Genomic DNA, 16,562 nt, shown 5'->3' on the forward strand with positions numbered 1-16,562 from the left:
TCACCCCTCTTTCCTTCTACTCCAGGAAGCTGCTGCCCTGTGGTGGAGATTGGCTGCTCCTGTAGGCCTAGACCCGGCCCAAACCACAGGCAGCGTGTGGCACACAGTCCCCCACCATCACAAGAGGAGGGTAGCTGTGGTCGCCTACGCCCGGGTACCCCGGAAGCTGCTTCCCTTAGTCCCTTTGCTTTTGCTTTGAAACAGTTGTGTCTTCTGTGAACTGATGAAGAGACTCAGTTGGCCTCTTTCTTCTAGGCTATATGTAGGGAGCTTCAGGGAAACCAGGAATTACTAAAGGTTATGAGACCAAAACTGCATCAGTTCAATATTTTAAAAATATGATCCTGACACGTGCCAGTTATTAGGCAGGCCTATGGCATATATTTCCACTTGTCTCCATTTGGCTTATAATGTCAAGGAAGGGTATGGCATTCATAAAGTTGTCTCTGAGCTGTACAAACAACTGTGGAAATATCAGCTGACTCCATTTCAGCAATTGTAGTGACTAGGGAGGAATTAATGCTTCCCTGACTTTATGGAGTTGTGAGACCTTGGTTGGTGGAGCAGAATAGAATAGAATAGAATAGAATAAAATAAAATAAAATAAAATAAAATAAAATAAAATAAAATAAAATAAAAGTAAGTAAAATCAAAGCCAAATGATACTAGAGGAGATGCTGGAGGAAGACATTTATTGTCAATCAATATGGCATCTGAACTTGGAACACTGCACGTAAGAGTCGTCATTATCTCAGTTATGGTTCCAGGAGCCAGGAGCTCTTTTTTATTCAGATCCTACTCTTGTGGTAAAAGAAAGAGAGAAAGAAAGAAAGAAAGAAAGAAAGAAAGAAAGAAAGAAAGAAAGAAAGAAAGAAAGAAAAGGAAGAAAGAAAGAGAAAAGAGATGAGTGAAGTTTAGGTGCAGATAGAACAGTGTCTCAACAGTTTGGGGCTGCGGCTCCTCAAGGAACATGGAACAAAATGGTTCAACCAGCATTGTGGAACTAACTGTATGTACAATTACACACATAATAGTATTTAATACTATTGTTGAACATGGAGTGACATTTTAATGGTACAAAACTGGGAAAGTCTTATTGGTCATGCTCCTTGAAAGATCTTTGATAATTTGTACCATTCTTTCAGACTGTTTACTTGGACAACAGTTACCTATCCATTACTTCTTTAATCTCAAGTTGGTATAAACATAGATGTTGTAGGAACAATTTTGTGCTTCAGTGAAAAACTATGCACTATCTAGGGGACACCCTTCTATGTTATCTGATTCTGATTCTATGGGGGCTTTACAGTTCTGTAAATTGTAGATAACTGATAGTCATGTAAAAAAAAATTCTTGTCTATAGACATGCAAATTCTGTCCTGTGTAGTAGAGGTTCAATTGACTATCCTCCACTGTGGAAGAAGCTAGTTTTGCCTTCATTTGCGCATTCATTTCCCATTTCCTTACTCCATGAAAATTTGTGCTTTTTTGACTTCTGCTTTGATTGGTTGTAAATCCTCCTCAGTTTCCTCATTAAATTAAATAAAATCTTTAATACACATTCATCTTTGTATCTATGAAAGTTATGATTTTATCTTTTTTTTTGAAAATTATATTTAACCATGAATTGTCAAAATATTATCTCGTAATCCATGTGTTGCTAACCAATGTCATGACTCTGTGATTACTGTAGCAGAGGTTTGATACAGAACTATAAGTTTTTTGTTTTTTTTTTTTTAAATTTTTTCAACATTTTTAATTTATTTTTGGGACAGAGAGAGACAGAGCATGAACGGGGGAGGGTCAGAGAGAGAGGGAGACACAGAATCAGAAACAGGCTCCAGGCTCCGAGCCATCCGCCCAGAGCCTGATGCGGGGCTCGAACTCACGGACCGCAAGATCGTGACCTGGCTGAAGTCGGACGCTTAACCGACTGCGCCACCCAGGCGCCCCAGAACTATAAGTTTTTAATCAAAATTTATTGGTCATTTGTCTTGGAAAATCAGTGGCTTTGGTGATTATGTTGTGCAGCCTGTTATTTATGGGCAACAGGGCAAAGAATGTGCAGGTCTGGGGCAAGAGAATTCCTATGACTGCAAAACTACTATGGGATAGGGGCACCTGGGTGGCTCAGATGGTTGAGTGTTTGACTCTTGATTTTGGCTCAGATCATGATCTCATGGTTCCTGGGATTGAGCCTGCATCAGGCTCTGGGCTAACAACACTGAGACTACTTGAGATTCTCTTTCCCTCTTTTTGCCCCTCCCCTACTCATGGTCTCTCTCTCTCCCTCTCAAAATAAATAAGTAAACATGAAAAAAAAAAAAACTATTATAGGATCCCTCAGCCACTTCCTCTGCTCACTGTCCCATTACTGAACCAGGGGACAACAGGAGCACAAAAGAACCAAAATATCAACATCAAATTGCAACAGGCAAAGGCTACCTGTACCTCCCTGTGCTCCGGGACATCCAGAATGAGTTCCCTTCTGGTAATATCAATAGAGATCATCTCCTAGAGGCTTAGGGAAATGTAAAGACCAGTTTCTATATTTAACTAGAAGACTTGTGATGTTTTTTGATGGCAAATTAAAAAGAATCAGAGTGGTTTCTTGGCATGAAAATCTTCTCTCAATACACACTATTGTTATAGCAGCAAGTCATGAAAAAGGCCTGATACAGGTTGACATCCATGACCTTGTCAACATTGATGGGAACTTGTGTGGAAACCAACTTTTGTCTTCTTTGAAGTCTGAAGTTTTGAGTAGACTCTAGCTGCTTTGCTAAGGCCCTGATGCTGATTAGTTCTGATCTCTATCCTTTAAGATTCTCTTAGCAATTTGGCTGCTGTATTAAGAGTTGCAAGGGACATGTTTTACCGGTCCTCACAAATAGGGTGAAGTACTTGGCTTTACAGTTTCTGACACAAAAGAAAACAATGCCAACGAAAGTGAAACACTATCACTTATTGAAGTAAAAGCATAGTCTAAGGGAGTATGTTTTTCCTATCCGGCTGGTCTTACCGAATCACTCTGCCCAAGTCCACTTTTGATACTTGATATTTGGTCATTCCCCAGACAGGAAGGGAGAAAGTGTGCATTATCTAATTAGACTTTAAAGTCTAATTAGAGCAAAGGTGTCATATGAGTCTGGTACGTTTCTCTGGGCACTTTTTGGTGATAGGAACAGAGTTATTCCCATGTAACCTTGATAATAGCTGTTTAGATAATTGTTGCACAGTTGCCTCAGATGAAACACATTCACATTTGAAGTTAGGAGTGGAAGCCACTTTGCAAGAGCCTTGCATTTACTTTCTGCTATAGGTCTGAATTTCAGTAAACTGTTTCCTAAATTTATATAATTGGGATCATAGCTAAGGCTTCAACTTTGGAGATAGCTTTGTTCACTAGAGCATGAAAAGTGCAGGATATTTCTTGTAAATCAGGACTTTTAAGGTATAGTAAAGTGACCTGTCACAAGTGTGTGGCATGATTCCCATTCTGTAAAATCTGCAAGGTTCAGTCTTACAATATCATAGTTAATTTTAATTTATGCTTTCTCTGTTTCTTTTTAAAATGCCTATAAAATGTGATTATAGTGCTTTTTTGCATTTCCCTGAACTTGGAGAATTAGTGTGAGCTCATTAAAATTTCACATGGATTGGGGTACTTGGGTGGCTCAGTCAGTTAAGCGTCCGACTTCAGCTCAGGTCATGATCTCATACTCCATGAGTTCGAGCCTCATGTCATGCTCTGTGCTGACAGCTCAGAGCCTGGAGCCTGCTTCAGATTCTGTTCCCCCCCTCTCTCTGCCCCTCCTGGCTCGCAGTCTGTCTTTTTGTCTCAAAATAAAAAAAATAAAGACATAAAAAAATTAAAAATTTCATGTGGCTTATTGCCCTCTATTGAGGCTTTATATCACTGTCCCTGAATTTTAAAAAGCAGGTGTGTGTGTGTGTGGGGGGGGGGGGTGTGGGTGGGGGGTACCATCCCATTCTGTTCCCTGTGTATCTATAAAGATTAAAAAGATTTTTGCTTTCTTGATACTCAGATGTTTTCAATTCAAATGACTGTTCTGTCATTTAAAAGACAGCCTAAATATCTGCTGTTTTTTTTTTTCTTAATGGTGAATCACAATTATCCATCCAAGGGGTGCCTTGTTGGCTCATTATTTAGAGCATGTGACTCTTGATCTCAGAGTTGTGAGTTCAAACTACACATTGGACATAGAGATTACTTTAAAAAAAAAAAAAGCTTATGCACAATTACCCATCCAAATGAAATATAATATTTTCCAAGGTAGTGAATAATTTGTTAGTTCCTTAAGACATTATTTTAAGGAGATAATAAGGTGTTGTGTGTGTTGCTGCTAAGGCAGGCTCCGATGTAAAAGCATGCTGGAACCTCAGGAACGTGGGCTGGCATGAAAAGAAGGAAGCTGGGCTTGAGATGAGAGAGAAATGAAAGTACAGGTTGGGGGGGCCTGGGTGGCTTGGTCGGTTAAGCGTCCGACTTCGGCTCAAGTCACGATCTCGGCTCAGGTCATGATCTCCGGTCCGTGAGTTCGAGCCCCGCGTCGGGCTCTGTGCTGACAGCACAGAGCCTGGAGCCTGCTTCCGATTCTGTGTCTCCCTCTCTCTCTGCCCCTCTCCTGTTCATGCTCTGTCTCTCTCTGTCTTAAAAATAAATAAACGTTAAAAAAAATTAAAAAAAAAAGTACAGGTGGGAATGCCATGCAACACGATGCTCTGGGTCTAAAGGGTGTAGCAATATAAGCTTGTCAGGCAGTTAGCGAATTAAGGTATATACAAGAGTAGGAAAATGCTTCTGTGGGCTCCAATATGTGCTCCATTTAGTAGATAAGCCTACAAGCAGGAAGTTGTTGTGTATGCCAATCCAGTGGTTCCTGGGAGGACCCCTGCAAAGTTATAATAAACAGGATCCAGAATGCAGGGATAAATCAGGCAGGATCAAGGCAGGGAATCAGGATGTGAAATATTTTATGAAGCACACATGATTTGGAGCCAGACTGAAATGGTTATCCAAGCATTTTCCCTTCTTAGCTGTGTGACTTTTGCAAGTTCCTTAACCTTTCTGAGTCTCAATTTCTGTAACTGTAAAGTGAAATAATAATCACCACTTCACAGATTGTTATAAGGATTGGAAATGCTGTATGTAAAATGCCCAGCACAGTAGTAGACCCACAATATGACATCCATTCTTAATTGGTTAAGACATCAGTACTTGTAAAGGCTGAGAGCTCCAAACAGTTGAGCCAAGGCAGCTGCTCAGTCTTAAGGACTGAGATGACTTGGTCAGGGAGAAGTCAGGTGGGAAATGTTGTGACCTGGCTATGTGGGATTCCAAGGCTCATTCTTAGCAAACCATACACCTTGTCTACAGGCTGGAGGGCCTGGGGCTGCTGATAAGGAATGGCTCAGAATAGGTCTAGGACAGAGGCCAGCCCCTGTAGTAGTCAGAGGACAAAAGGGGGGATCTGAGAAGGCAGAAATGACAGTGATTTTTGTTGGTGAAACCCATGGCCTGGTGGAGTAGTCTATGGTCTCGTCTCTAAAGGGACCAGATCTTTCTTTTGGTCTGGGAAGAGTCCTCAAGTGTATGTGTGTGTGTGTGTGTGTGTGTGTGTGTGTGTGTGCGCGCGCGCGTGCGCGTCATTAGCAATGATTGTTATTCATAGAGTCCTTTCACTAACCTATATTATTGTTTATTGTATGCTTATGCTGTCCTTGCAATAAGTAAATTATCATTTCCCTTTAATACCTAGCTGAGGAAAATAAAGTATAGAGTGAGCAAGTGATTTGTTCACATCACAATTGGAACCAGAATCTAAGTTTCATTTCTTCTAGACCAGAGCTTTTCCTCTTCTGTAGATTTAAAAATAAAATATTTTGAAGAGATTTTTGGTGCTGGTAATAGGACATACTTTACTTTGTGACTTGTGGGATTTTTTAAAACCATATCATAAGAGTATATTGGTAATTGTATCCTTAACTGTACCTCTATGTAGATTACAGATGGGACAAAATTTATGGGAAATTTCATGGCAGAATTAAAATTCCCAATTCCAGAGAAAACTTGCCTGACAGCACACTTTTTGAGGTAGTTTACAGCTCAGTAAAGACAACAGGATGGTTCTGGATTTGTCTGTAGCTAGCTAGCTCTATGGCTTTTGGCAAGTCTCCCAGACTTGAAAATCTGGTGGACTGTGTCATTCTAGCTTCAGTGTTCTAAGTGACCTTTGAAAGCTTCTTTCACCTCTAAGTAATAACGATACTATGCTCCCACAACTGTGTTTTATGGATAGTATCATATGCGGGTATAATCACCTTCCTTTGATAGAAGAGGACCCTGAGGCTTAAAGAGATGAAGAGATCTGTGAAGACTGCACCAGTCATAAATGGAAGAGCAATTTCCAATGCAAGAAAAGACGGGTCCTTAAAGCCCTTGCTTGTTCCAATGTGCCCGATCACCAATCAGTTAGTTTCTCTGCCCTTCACTGGTGAGAAGTCAGAGAACTGTTAGTGTAACACCTCCAGAATGGGAGGTACCCTCCCCAAGCATGTGCAAGATATTCCATTGTGAGATAGAAAAGAATGTCTCCACTTCAATTTATATTTAGTTCATACTTCAAACATTTTTATTTTGGGCATATTTTATAATATGCGTAAGAGGTCAATAGTGTGTCTATACCAAATATAAGTAATTTACATATATCATACATGGAGGTTTATAGGTTTATTGGTTTTTTTTTCCTGAAAGGAAAAAAGTTTGGAGAGCCCTGATTTTCAATCTAATTTTAATTTTTGATTTAAAAAATGATTGTGAAAGTAAGTAGGCCATAAAAGTATCGTATAATAGAAACCCACTTGTAAGTGATTTTATTTGGATTATTTGATTTTTTTGGATTATTTATACTTTCAGATTATCTGGGACCCCTGTTCACCTGTATCAAAGCAGCTATTGGAAACTTGATTCAAGAAGATAAGTCTGGTTCATGGGGGTTTGACTTTAGTAACCTTGCTGTTTCTGGTATTCAGGTAATAATAAATACTCTTATATATTTATGTGCCTGGTACCGTGATAAGCATTTAAAATTATATCTCATTTAATCCTCACAACAGCCCTGCAAGGAAGGATTAATAGCTCCATTTTATAGGCGAGGGATTTCAAGTTTAGTAAAATGCTGAGACTTGTCCAAGATTGCCCAGTTAGAATTTGGACTTTGATCTTTTTGATTCTTAAATTCACAGCTTGTTTGGTAATCTGTGTTACACATGTCATATGTATTTGCTAAAATATTAACATCATAAAAATTAAGGTTTTTTTCTTTCTATTCTTTAGAACCATTAAAATGGATGCCACAATACAAATCTTACCACAAAATTTCCAGTGTTCATATAAGAGATTGATTTACAAAATTATACATGCTATGCATTTTTCTCCTTATCTTTATTTTTTAAATTATTATTATTATTAATTTGTTTATTTTTGAGAGAGAGAGAGAGAGAGAGAGCAGGGGAGGGGCAGAGAGAGAATCCCAAGCATGCTCCACGCTGTCAGTGCCAGCCTGAAGCAGGGGCTCAACCTCATAAACACTGAGATCACAACCTGAGTTGAGGAGTCAGGAGTTGGACGCTTAACCAACTGAGTCTTTCAGGTGCCCCTCTCCTCTTTAAATAGAAGCAAACTTCATCTCTGATAGAATTTCCTAATTAGCATATTTTATGTGCAATTATATCACCCTCAAGATTTCAAAATTAAAATCATTAATGTTTAATTATCTATAAGTAACTTACCAATCAGAACAGGTAATTTTGCTATTTGCTTTAGGAAAAGTTAAGGATATAAATTATCTTGTTGTCCAATTAGGTTTGCTATGTAATTCTAATTTATTCCATTAGCTTCTACTAGAAATTGAGTACACTGTTTTGTCAAGTGAAGGCAAATAGTCTTTTTTTTTAATTGAAGTATAGTTGACACACAATGTTACATTAGTTTCAGGTGTACAACATAGTGATTGGACAAGTCTATATGTCATACTATGCTCACAAGTGTAGCTACCATCTGTCACCATACAATGCTATCATAATACCATTGATTATATTCCCTATCTGTACTTATCATCCCTGTCACATATTCATTCCATAACTGGAAACCTGACTCTCTCACTCACCTTCACCCATTTTGCCCATCCCTCTGCCCCCCCCCCCCCAATTGCTTTTTACTGTTAGGTAAGAAAATGCATAAAAAAAGAGGATACAGACATAAATCTATTAATTATGTGTGAAATAAGGCTTACTAGTTGAATCTGGCTTTATAAGATATGATACACTTTGAATAAACAAGACATAGATTTAAATAATATTTACAATTGAAAACAAATAAAGGGACATTTTAGAAAATGGCTAATTACCCAGAAAGGGAATTTCAGTGGAAAAAAAAGAAAGGATTAAATTTGGCCACTGGGTGTCAATCTTGATCCATATTCACAAGCAGTTAGGGACTGAGAAATAAATCTTAGATGACTTCAGCTTTTCTTTGTAATTCTGTCTCCAGAGAGTAGGGGAAACACTTTTATTTAATAACTAACACAACAACACATTTTCTCTTTTAGTCTTTGTGATTTCTCTTTCACAACCATGAAGATTTCAATCTTCAGAAAATCTGAGGGCTAAAAAAAAAAAGACTAAAAACAGCAGCAAAAGAAGCAGGTTTATTGAAAATGGACTGACATTTGCACTTTAAAAATCCTCCTGGGCTTGACTAGCAGTTTAAGACATCATTGGGTGACTTTATTTCTGCACAGTACTTTGTGTTAAATTTCAAAGTCAAATATTGGTCTGGAAAATATAACTCTCAATTAAATGTTGCACTTTATTTCACGATTACCTTCTCAACCCAGAAAAATTGTATAACTCTGAAAGGTGTATAGAGTAGGTGGATATCTCAGTCCCAAGATCCCCTTATCTAATCCCTTTATCTGTACCTCTTTCTAATGTATCCTTCTAGAATCTAGATATGCACAAAAAAGCATTTATGTATACCTTTCTCCTCCCCCCCCCCCACCTTTAAAAAAAAAATACACAAATAGCACAGTATAGATGACATTCTGGAACTTTCTTTTTTTAAATGTTTAATAATGTATCTTTGCAGTTGCTGCACGTCAGTCAATATAGATCTACCTCATTTTGAATTGAGACCATCCTTTTAAAAATATAATAAATAGTCCTCTGATGTTCTCATCTCTTAGGATTTTAAAAGTGGCACCAGAGGCAAGAATTTGGTCAGACATGCCAATCCAGATTAGAGGAAATGGAACGCGGAGAAGTTGGGCGTCCTCACCTCTGATGGTGTGCAAGTCTTTGATGCCCCTTCTCCTCCTCCTTCAAAACCCGTCCAACAACCCTGAACATACCGCTGACTTCTGTTTATCTTACACTCCCTGATAAGTCTCCTTAGAAGCTGGTGGTTCACTTAAGCCAAGTCACAGCCATATCTTGGCCCCTAAGACAAACTGTAGCAATGTTAGGGCCTAGAATAAAATATATCATAAAATTAGATAAAGCTGGATATTTGTGAATAACATTTTGAAAAACTCATTTGGATTAAAACAATGCAGCTTAATTTCATTTCTTTCTGAGCAATTGACTTGGATTGAGCATATTTTCATTTGTTTGAATTTAGTAGTTTGAGACTTCAATCTGTCTTCCTATAAATGGAACTGCCCCAAATGAGTCTCTATAATTATTGTGGGTTGCCATAGTCCCAAACTTACCTTTCCATTATGTTGGACTGGCACTGAAACCATTCTGGACAAAATTCCAGTAATCTTCTTGAAACAAATGCAATCATCACGTGTTGAGATGTAGCTTCAATGAGTAGTCAATGATCCCTTGCTTTCTGGAGTAGCTGTGTTCTATTGCAGGGTTTTGACATTCCTTCTCATCCCAAGCATGGTGGGAGATTGTACCTAGGTTTTGAATTAATTTTTGGTTTTGAGTACTTTTAGAATGTTGCATCATATATGTGGGAATCATTAGAGATACTCCCTTTAAGTGCTGGGGATACCTGTTACCAAGCTGTGTTCTCTTTCTCAGCATAGTACTTAGAACCCCTGCTTAGTAAAGGCCCTTTGAAAAGCCTCAGGGCTTTACAATTCTACCTACAGTATACAACAAGTCCTTTGGAGTGACTGCAGCATTTCCTTATAAGAATTAGGAGACATGGTCAGTGCTTGTGTTCAGAGGGGAGTTTTGGATGTTTTATGCCCTGTCAGGATGTTCAGAGGCCACTCTTGATTTATAGCTGAAGTCCCTATTAGCCTCAGAAGCTTCTATAACACGTTGGCTGGGAATGACTTTAAGTCAGGGCTGCCCAGCAGGTTGATCTGTAGGCCTTTGGGAGCAGTATTTCAATGCACCCTTAGAATTTTGCCACTCTTTAAGTTATCAGGGCCTTGATAGCATTAATGCAGCTTCTGTAAGGGTCTAGTCTGCAGGAGGAAGCCCAGAGCTGCCAGAAGCAGAAATAACAGTGGTTGTGTTTCCTTTCCTCTCAGGCCTTTACTACCAATGTTCCAGAAGAGTGTGTTCCCTTCCTGGAACTGCTCTGGGGAACTTTGGCCTCTCCTTTTGCCCTTGGCTGGTAACTGCTGCCAAACCCAGGATCAGACTGGCATTTCAGAAAGGCAAAGGTGGGATTTAGTGTCATTCCTTGTGTGCCCTTGGGCTAGGAACTAACAGCTTTTTCATCTGTGAAATAAAAATGATAATAATGTCAAAAAAATGATAATAGTGTCTGTGGAAATAAATGAGACGATGTATATAAAGAGGTTGGCACAATGTTGGCCAATGTAAGTGCTTAATAAATCGTGGCCACTAACACAGGGAGAGAAGTTTGCTTTAAGGCTCCCTGAAGAGGGTGATTTTAGTTGTTCCTTGTCTAAAAGAGGTCCTGCCCTTCTAACTCTCTGATATTTGAAATTCTGTAACCAGAAATTCATTCTCAAAATCAAAATGTCTTGGTCAGTATAAACACTTTTGTGAGAGAAAATATTCAGGTTTGGCAACCATTTACACATTAGTGAGAATAAATTAATCTTAATAATAGGTTTTGATAGGGAGAGAGATAAGGGCGCTGACACTTTGGGGAAGAGAAGTTTTCACTGAGTAGAAAAAAAGAAAAGATTATCAAGGCTCAGACACTGTAATTTTTTTCTACTTTGGAGTTCTATATAGAGCTCCCTTATTTCCTTGAATTGTGTCCCTTTGGGAGGAAATGATCCATAGGTACTTAGTCCCATGGTTCCTTCTCTTCTTTATTTAAAGAAAAAAAATTTTAATGTTTATTTATTTTTGAGAGAGATACAGAACACAAGTGGGGGAGGGGCAGAGAGAGAGGGAGATACATAATCTAAAGCAGGCTCCAGGCTCTGAGCTGTCAGCACAGAGCCCGACACGGGGCTCAAATCCACGAACTGTGAGATCATGACCTGAGCCAAAGTCAGACACTTAACTGAGCCACCCATATGCCCTGCTTCATCATTAATCACTAATTAACTTTTTTGCTTAAGTTAGAGTAAAACTGGAAACAGCATGAGAGCAGGGACCCCATATATATTCTTATTACCCATGTATATTGGCCACAGTGCCATAATAAATATTTGTCTTTGAAGTAAATAGGCACAATATTTTGTAAATCTCTGTCTAAAGTTATAAGTTATTTATATATAATTATATGTAATTGAATATATGTTCAATTGAATATATAAGTATTATATTTGAATATATGTATGTATTTGAAAGGTATATGTAGTTGAAAGTATATATTCATGATATTTTCATGCTAAGTATATTCTTTCAGAAGAGACCTTATACCTTTTCTACTTAAATATACTTACTTTACAGACAGGTATTTAAGGGCCCAAATGGAAAAGTTACTCCATCTAGATCTCACAACTAATTTGTGGCAGAGCCACAGGGACAAAACCTGGGGTCTTTTGTTCCAAAATGGTACTTACTGTGTAATACTCAGTGTAGCTGAGTAGTCAATGAATGCCTAAGACAGCTAGGTTGGTTTAATATATATATACAGATTTTATCTGGAGCCAAGTACTCAAAAAGACATAAATTTAAGTGCATTAAAATATATACTTATTAAAATGAACCTATGTGGTTAGAAGTGAGAATAGTGGTGTCCTTTGGGGGAAGAGAGTGACCAAAAGGGTCATGAGGGGAGCTTCTGGGATGTGGATAATGTTCTGACTCTTGATTTGGTGCTGGCTACATGGATTAATTTATGAAAAATCCATCTAACTGTATACTTAATGATTTGTGTATATATTTTCCTCTTTAAAAAGTTTACTGAGAAGGATGTAGATTGGCTAGGTGCCATCTATATGTAAGACCTTGAAGTGCTATGTTTTACCCACATGAAAGTAATAGTTGGAGGTCAGAGGTTCACATTTTAGAATGGTCAAATTTAATCCTCCACCTTTGTCCTTTTATTCTCTCCTGCTTTCTCCAAAATAAGCAAATTTATTTAAGAAATGTCACAGATAAACATCTACCCCATGGGTATTGCCCAAACTGTATGGAAAAATTATTGCCATGAGCCCAGGGTTAGAAATGCTTGTCTCCTGTTTGGTTACTGCATAACCTTTTTATGTGCCTTAATCTGATCTTTCTACCCCAGGCAGTAAAGGAGATGATCATTTTTCCTTCAGGCTTTGCAAGGACATTGTATGCGGATGGATGAGAGTGCTGGTCGCACAGCCACGAGTTGAATAGAGCTATTTCAAATGTTATCATGATTCTACTCTTGTGCTTCTCACAGTGTGCGAGGCAGGTCCAAGCATATTTTTCTTGAATGTTAGCACAGAAGGGAGTGGGAATTAATGGGTTTTTATCAAGAAATAGGAGGAGGAGGCGGCTGAATGCTATTGATGTAGAACTGACTATACAGCCTGCCACCTATTTCTCATCCTTTGATCTTTTGCCATGATTTTCACCTTTAAAATTTTTACTTAAAGCTTTGCCATGGAAATAGGACATTCTTATAGGCCCAACCGGAACAAGTACAGGGCTTGCAGTTTTATAGATTTTTAAAATTGAAATTAATTCTAGAAAACCTGGGCCATTTTAGACTTAAAATAGCTAACAGTTTTCTACAAATACAGTGATAGTTGTCTCAAGGTTCTATATTCCCATTCATTAGCTCCTTTTATTTTTCTCAACATGACAACTTACCATATGAAGCTGCTCTTTTTCTTTGCATCCAAAATTCCTAAAAAATTATTTGGAAGTGTAAATTCCTTTGATTTCACTCTTCCTTTTCTGGTTGAAATGAGAAAAACATTAATTTAAAAAATTATACATGCCCATTTTAGCAATGAAAAATGTTCTCCTTACATAGTTGGAAACATTCAGAAATGGCAAGACGCTTGTCAACATTTTAACTTGGTTTATATAACCGTTCACTGCCTTTGGCTCCCTTTCCCACCACCCCCCCCCCCCCCCCCAGCTTTATTAAGGTATAACTGCTGAGTAGAATTATAAGATATTTAAACTGTACAATGTAATGATTTGATATACATGTACATTTTGTAAGAATTCCCTCCATGGAGTTAATTGACACATCCATCACCTCACATATTAGCCTTTTTTGTTGTATTTGAGAACATTTAAATTTTACCTAGCAAATTTCAGTTCTACAATACAGTTGTTAGCAATAAAGTGATCATGTTATACATTGGATTATTAGATCCTCAGACCTTATTCATCTCACAACTGAAAGTTTGTATTCTTTTACCAACCTCTCCCTATTTTCCCCAGCCCCTGGCACCCACTTCTCTGCTGTTTCAATGCATTCAACTTTTTTTTTGGATTCCACATATAAGTGATTCCATGCAGTGTTTGTGTTTCTCTGTCTGGCTTATTTCACTTAGCATACTATTTGACTCCCTATTTAAGGTGTGCTAAATCTCCTAGGTCTTAGCTCTGTGCATCTCAAGCCAGACCAAAGGACCTATGAGTAAATAAAAAGACAGAAGTTCAAAGAGTAAACATTTTGACCTAATGCTGTTTAAAATTCAGATTTTACAAAATGTTTGCAATATAGTTCAGCAATTCCACTTATAGTCTACTCACTCTGTATCAAGCTCCATGTTAGGCATTATACAAAATAGTGACTTTCAGAGTTGCTTTTGTGTAGAAGGAATGTGATTCTTCCTTGCCTTAAGGATCAAAATCATTGTAATAGATAGAAACCCAAAGAGAAAATGGGTCCCTGAGACTAATTTTGTTCTGCACTTTTACTGTTTTGATCTTCCAGTCTTTCAATACATATTATTTGAAAACCGTGCCTTCACAAATGCAAGGATGGATCCACAATAATTTAATTACAAAGCTTCAAACACAGCCACTATTTTAAAAAGTATATGTAACTGAGAGGGGAAAACAAAGAGACAAATGAAAATATTATAGTTACTAATGCGAATGGCTGATAAAAATGAAATGGAGACAGTACTTTTTTTGAGGCCCAGAGATTAATTTTTTTTTTTTCCATTGAGGGATATTGGGAAACTTCTTTAAAAAATTTTGTGCTTAGAAGCACATCCATTGAAAAGATTCTGGCACTACTACTCCCATCTACATCCACATTCCAGCCGTATCTCTAGTGCAGAGATCTGAGAGTCAGAGTTAGAGAAAGATTTTAGAAAATAGGATTTTTTTTCCCCTTTTTTGCTGTAATTCAACCTGAGGGCTTTTCATTTAAGTTGTCATGGGGGTGGGGGGGGGGGTGTGTGGACAAAAACCTACCACCAAACCTGATAATGCTCTCTTGGCTGGCTGCAGATAAGATTGCTTTTGCCATAAAGGAATGAGTTGATTTTGATTTAGCTTTAAATTACTCCAATGAATTGGTCGTCAAAGGAAATATGCATAGATTTAATATAATTTCTATATTTCCAGTAATTGGTACACAACATTTTTATATGTTTACCCTTGTTGTCAAGGAATAAAATCTGATGGAAGATCGCTAAAAATTATTTTCATGGTATATATATATATATATATATATATATATATATATATATATATACACACACACAAATGAGACTGCAATTAATTAATGAGCTGTTTTTCTCCTACCATGTACTTGTGGCATGACTCCTTTCTCTTATTGTACTGTCTGGAAAGTCATTTATTTTTACCTAAATCGACTAAAGTCTGTCAGTAATCAAAAGGTAAGAATATCGAACAAGTTTTCCTTTTCTCCCTAGACTGTGTCTCACAAAGTTTAGCCTGTACATATTGTTCCATGTAGCATTGCTTTATTTTTTATTTAAAAATACAGAATTTTTTTCAAGTGTTGTTCTTTAAAAACAAGTACCCTTATTGCCAACATCTGAAAATTGGGGTGTTTTTCCCAAAAATCCAGATTTCTGGCTTCTGTTACAAAATTAGGGGCTGGTAATAATAGGTCTAACTTCTCTCAGGACAATAATTGACTGAAGCTGAACAGTAGCCAAGTCATACACTGTGGAACAATGTGAGTTTTTTCTTAAATATGACCTATATTAACTTATTTGTGTTACCAGCCTAGGCCCTGTAGGCCTTTGAGTTTGAGACTCTTCTTTGAGTCAGGAATTGGTCTGGGTTAGATAAGAGTTTAAAGGTAGCAAAGGATTTTTGCTGCTGTTGTTCAGAAAGCGGGAATGACCCTAGAGCTTCACGGTGGAGTCTAGACTTTGGTTCAGACATATACGCGCCCTGGTCCCTGCCCTGACATTCCCTACATCTTAGAACTTGGGGCAAATTCCTTAAATATTCCTAAGCTGCTTCCTCTTGTGTAAGTGAAGCTAATAACATCTCTCTCCTAAGGTTGTTGGGAGGAGTAGTAGAGAGTGATTGTTTCCAGTACAAAAAGTTTTGCGAATGAAGAAATCCTCTAGCTAATTTTAAGAAATTGTTTACAGACCATTTACTAAAATTCTGAGAAGGGTGATACATTTGCGTATTTTAGATGGTCATCTAAATATTATCTGTTATCTGATTATCCCTCTTACTCTCCAAGTTAGAATTTTATTTTATTTATTTTATTTTTTGAAAGATTTTATTTTAAGTAATCTCTACACCCAACATGGGGCTCGAACTTACAACCCTGAGATCAAGAGTCATATGCCCTGAGCCAGCCAGGTGCCCCTCCAAGTTAGAATTTTATTTTTAAAATTTATTTATCTAAATTCAAGTTAGTTAACATAGAGTATAGTATTGGTTTCAGGAGTAGAACTCCCAAGTTAGAATTTTAAACCATTTCCCCTGTAATATAATTCTTTCAAGAAAGTCATAGTGATGGCTTTTAGGCTGAATAAAGTTTCCTACATTGTTTGGCTAGATTTCTGCATTCACAGTAGCCATGCTTAAAAGTCACTGTAACTTCAAAGGTCATTCTAGAATACATAATAAGAGAAATGTTAAAACAAACAAAAAAGCCCTCAGGGAAGGATTAAGAATCCTTTTTGTGTGTGTTTGCACAGAAA

At 37.6% G+C, this 16,562-nt stretch overlaps 1 long non-coding RNA gene across 1 annotated transcript in view; it reads right to left on the reverse strand.

The window, feature by feature from the left end:
* Positions 1–9,704: 9,704 nt before the first annotated feature.
* LOC109272561 (uncharacterized) overlaps positions 9,705–16,562 on the reverse strand; it is a 30,823-nt gene continuing 23,965 nt past the window's right edge. Inside the window, exons 2-3 of the long non-coding RNA XR_002082514.2 lie at positions 13,267–13,353; positions 9,705–9,989 (exon numbers count right to left, since the gene is read on the reverse strand). This is a non-coding gene — a long non-coding RNA (uncharacterized LOC109272561). The remainder of the gene's footprint in view (positions 9,990–13,266; positions 13,354–16,562) is intronic.

Source organism: Panthera pardus, unplaced genomic scaffold (genome assembly GCF_024362965.1).
Source record: "Panthera pardus isolate Hobbes unplaced genomic scaffold, ASM2436296v1 HiC_scaffold_10, whole genome shotgun sequence".
NCBI classification, from domain to species: domain Eukaryota; kingdom Metazoa; phylum Chordata; class Mammalia; order Carnivora; family Felidae; genus Panthera; species Panthera pardus.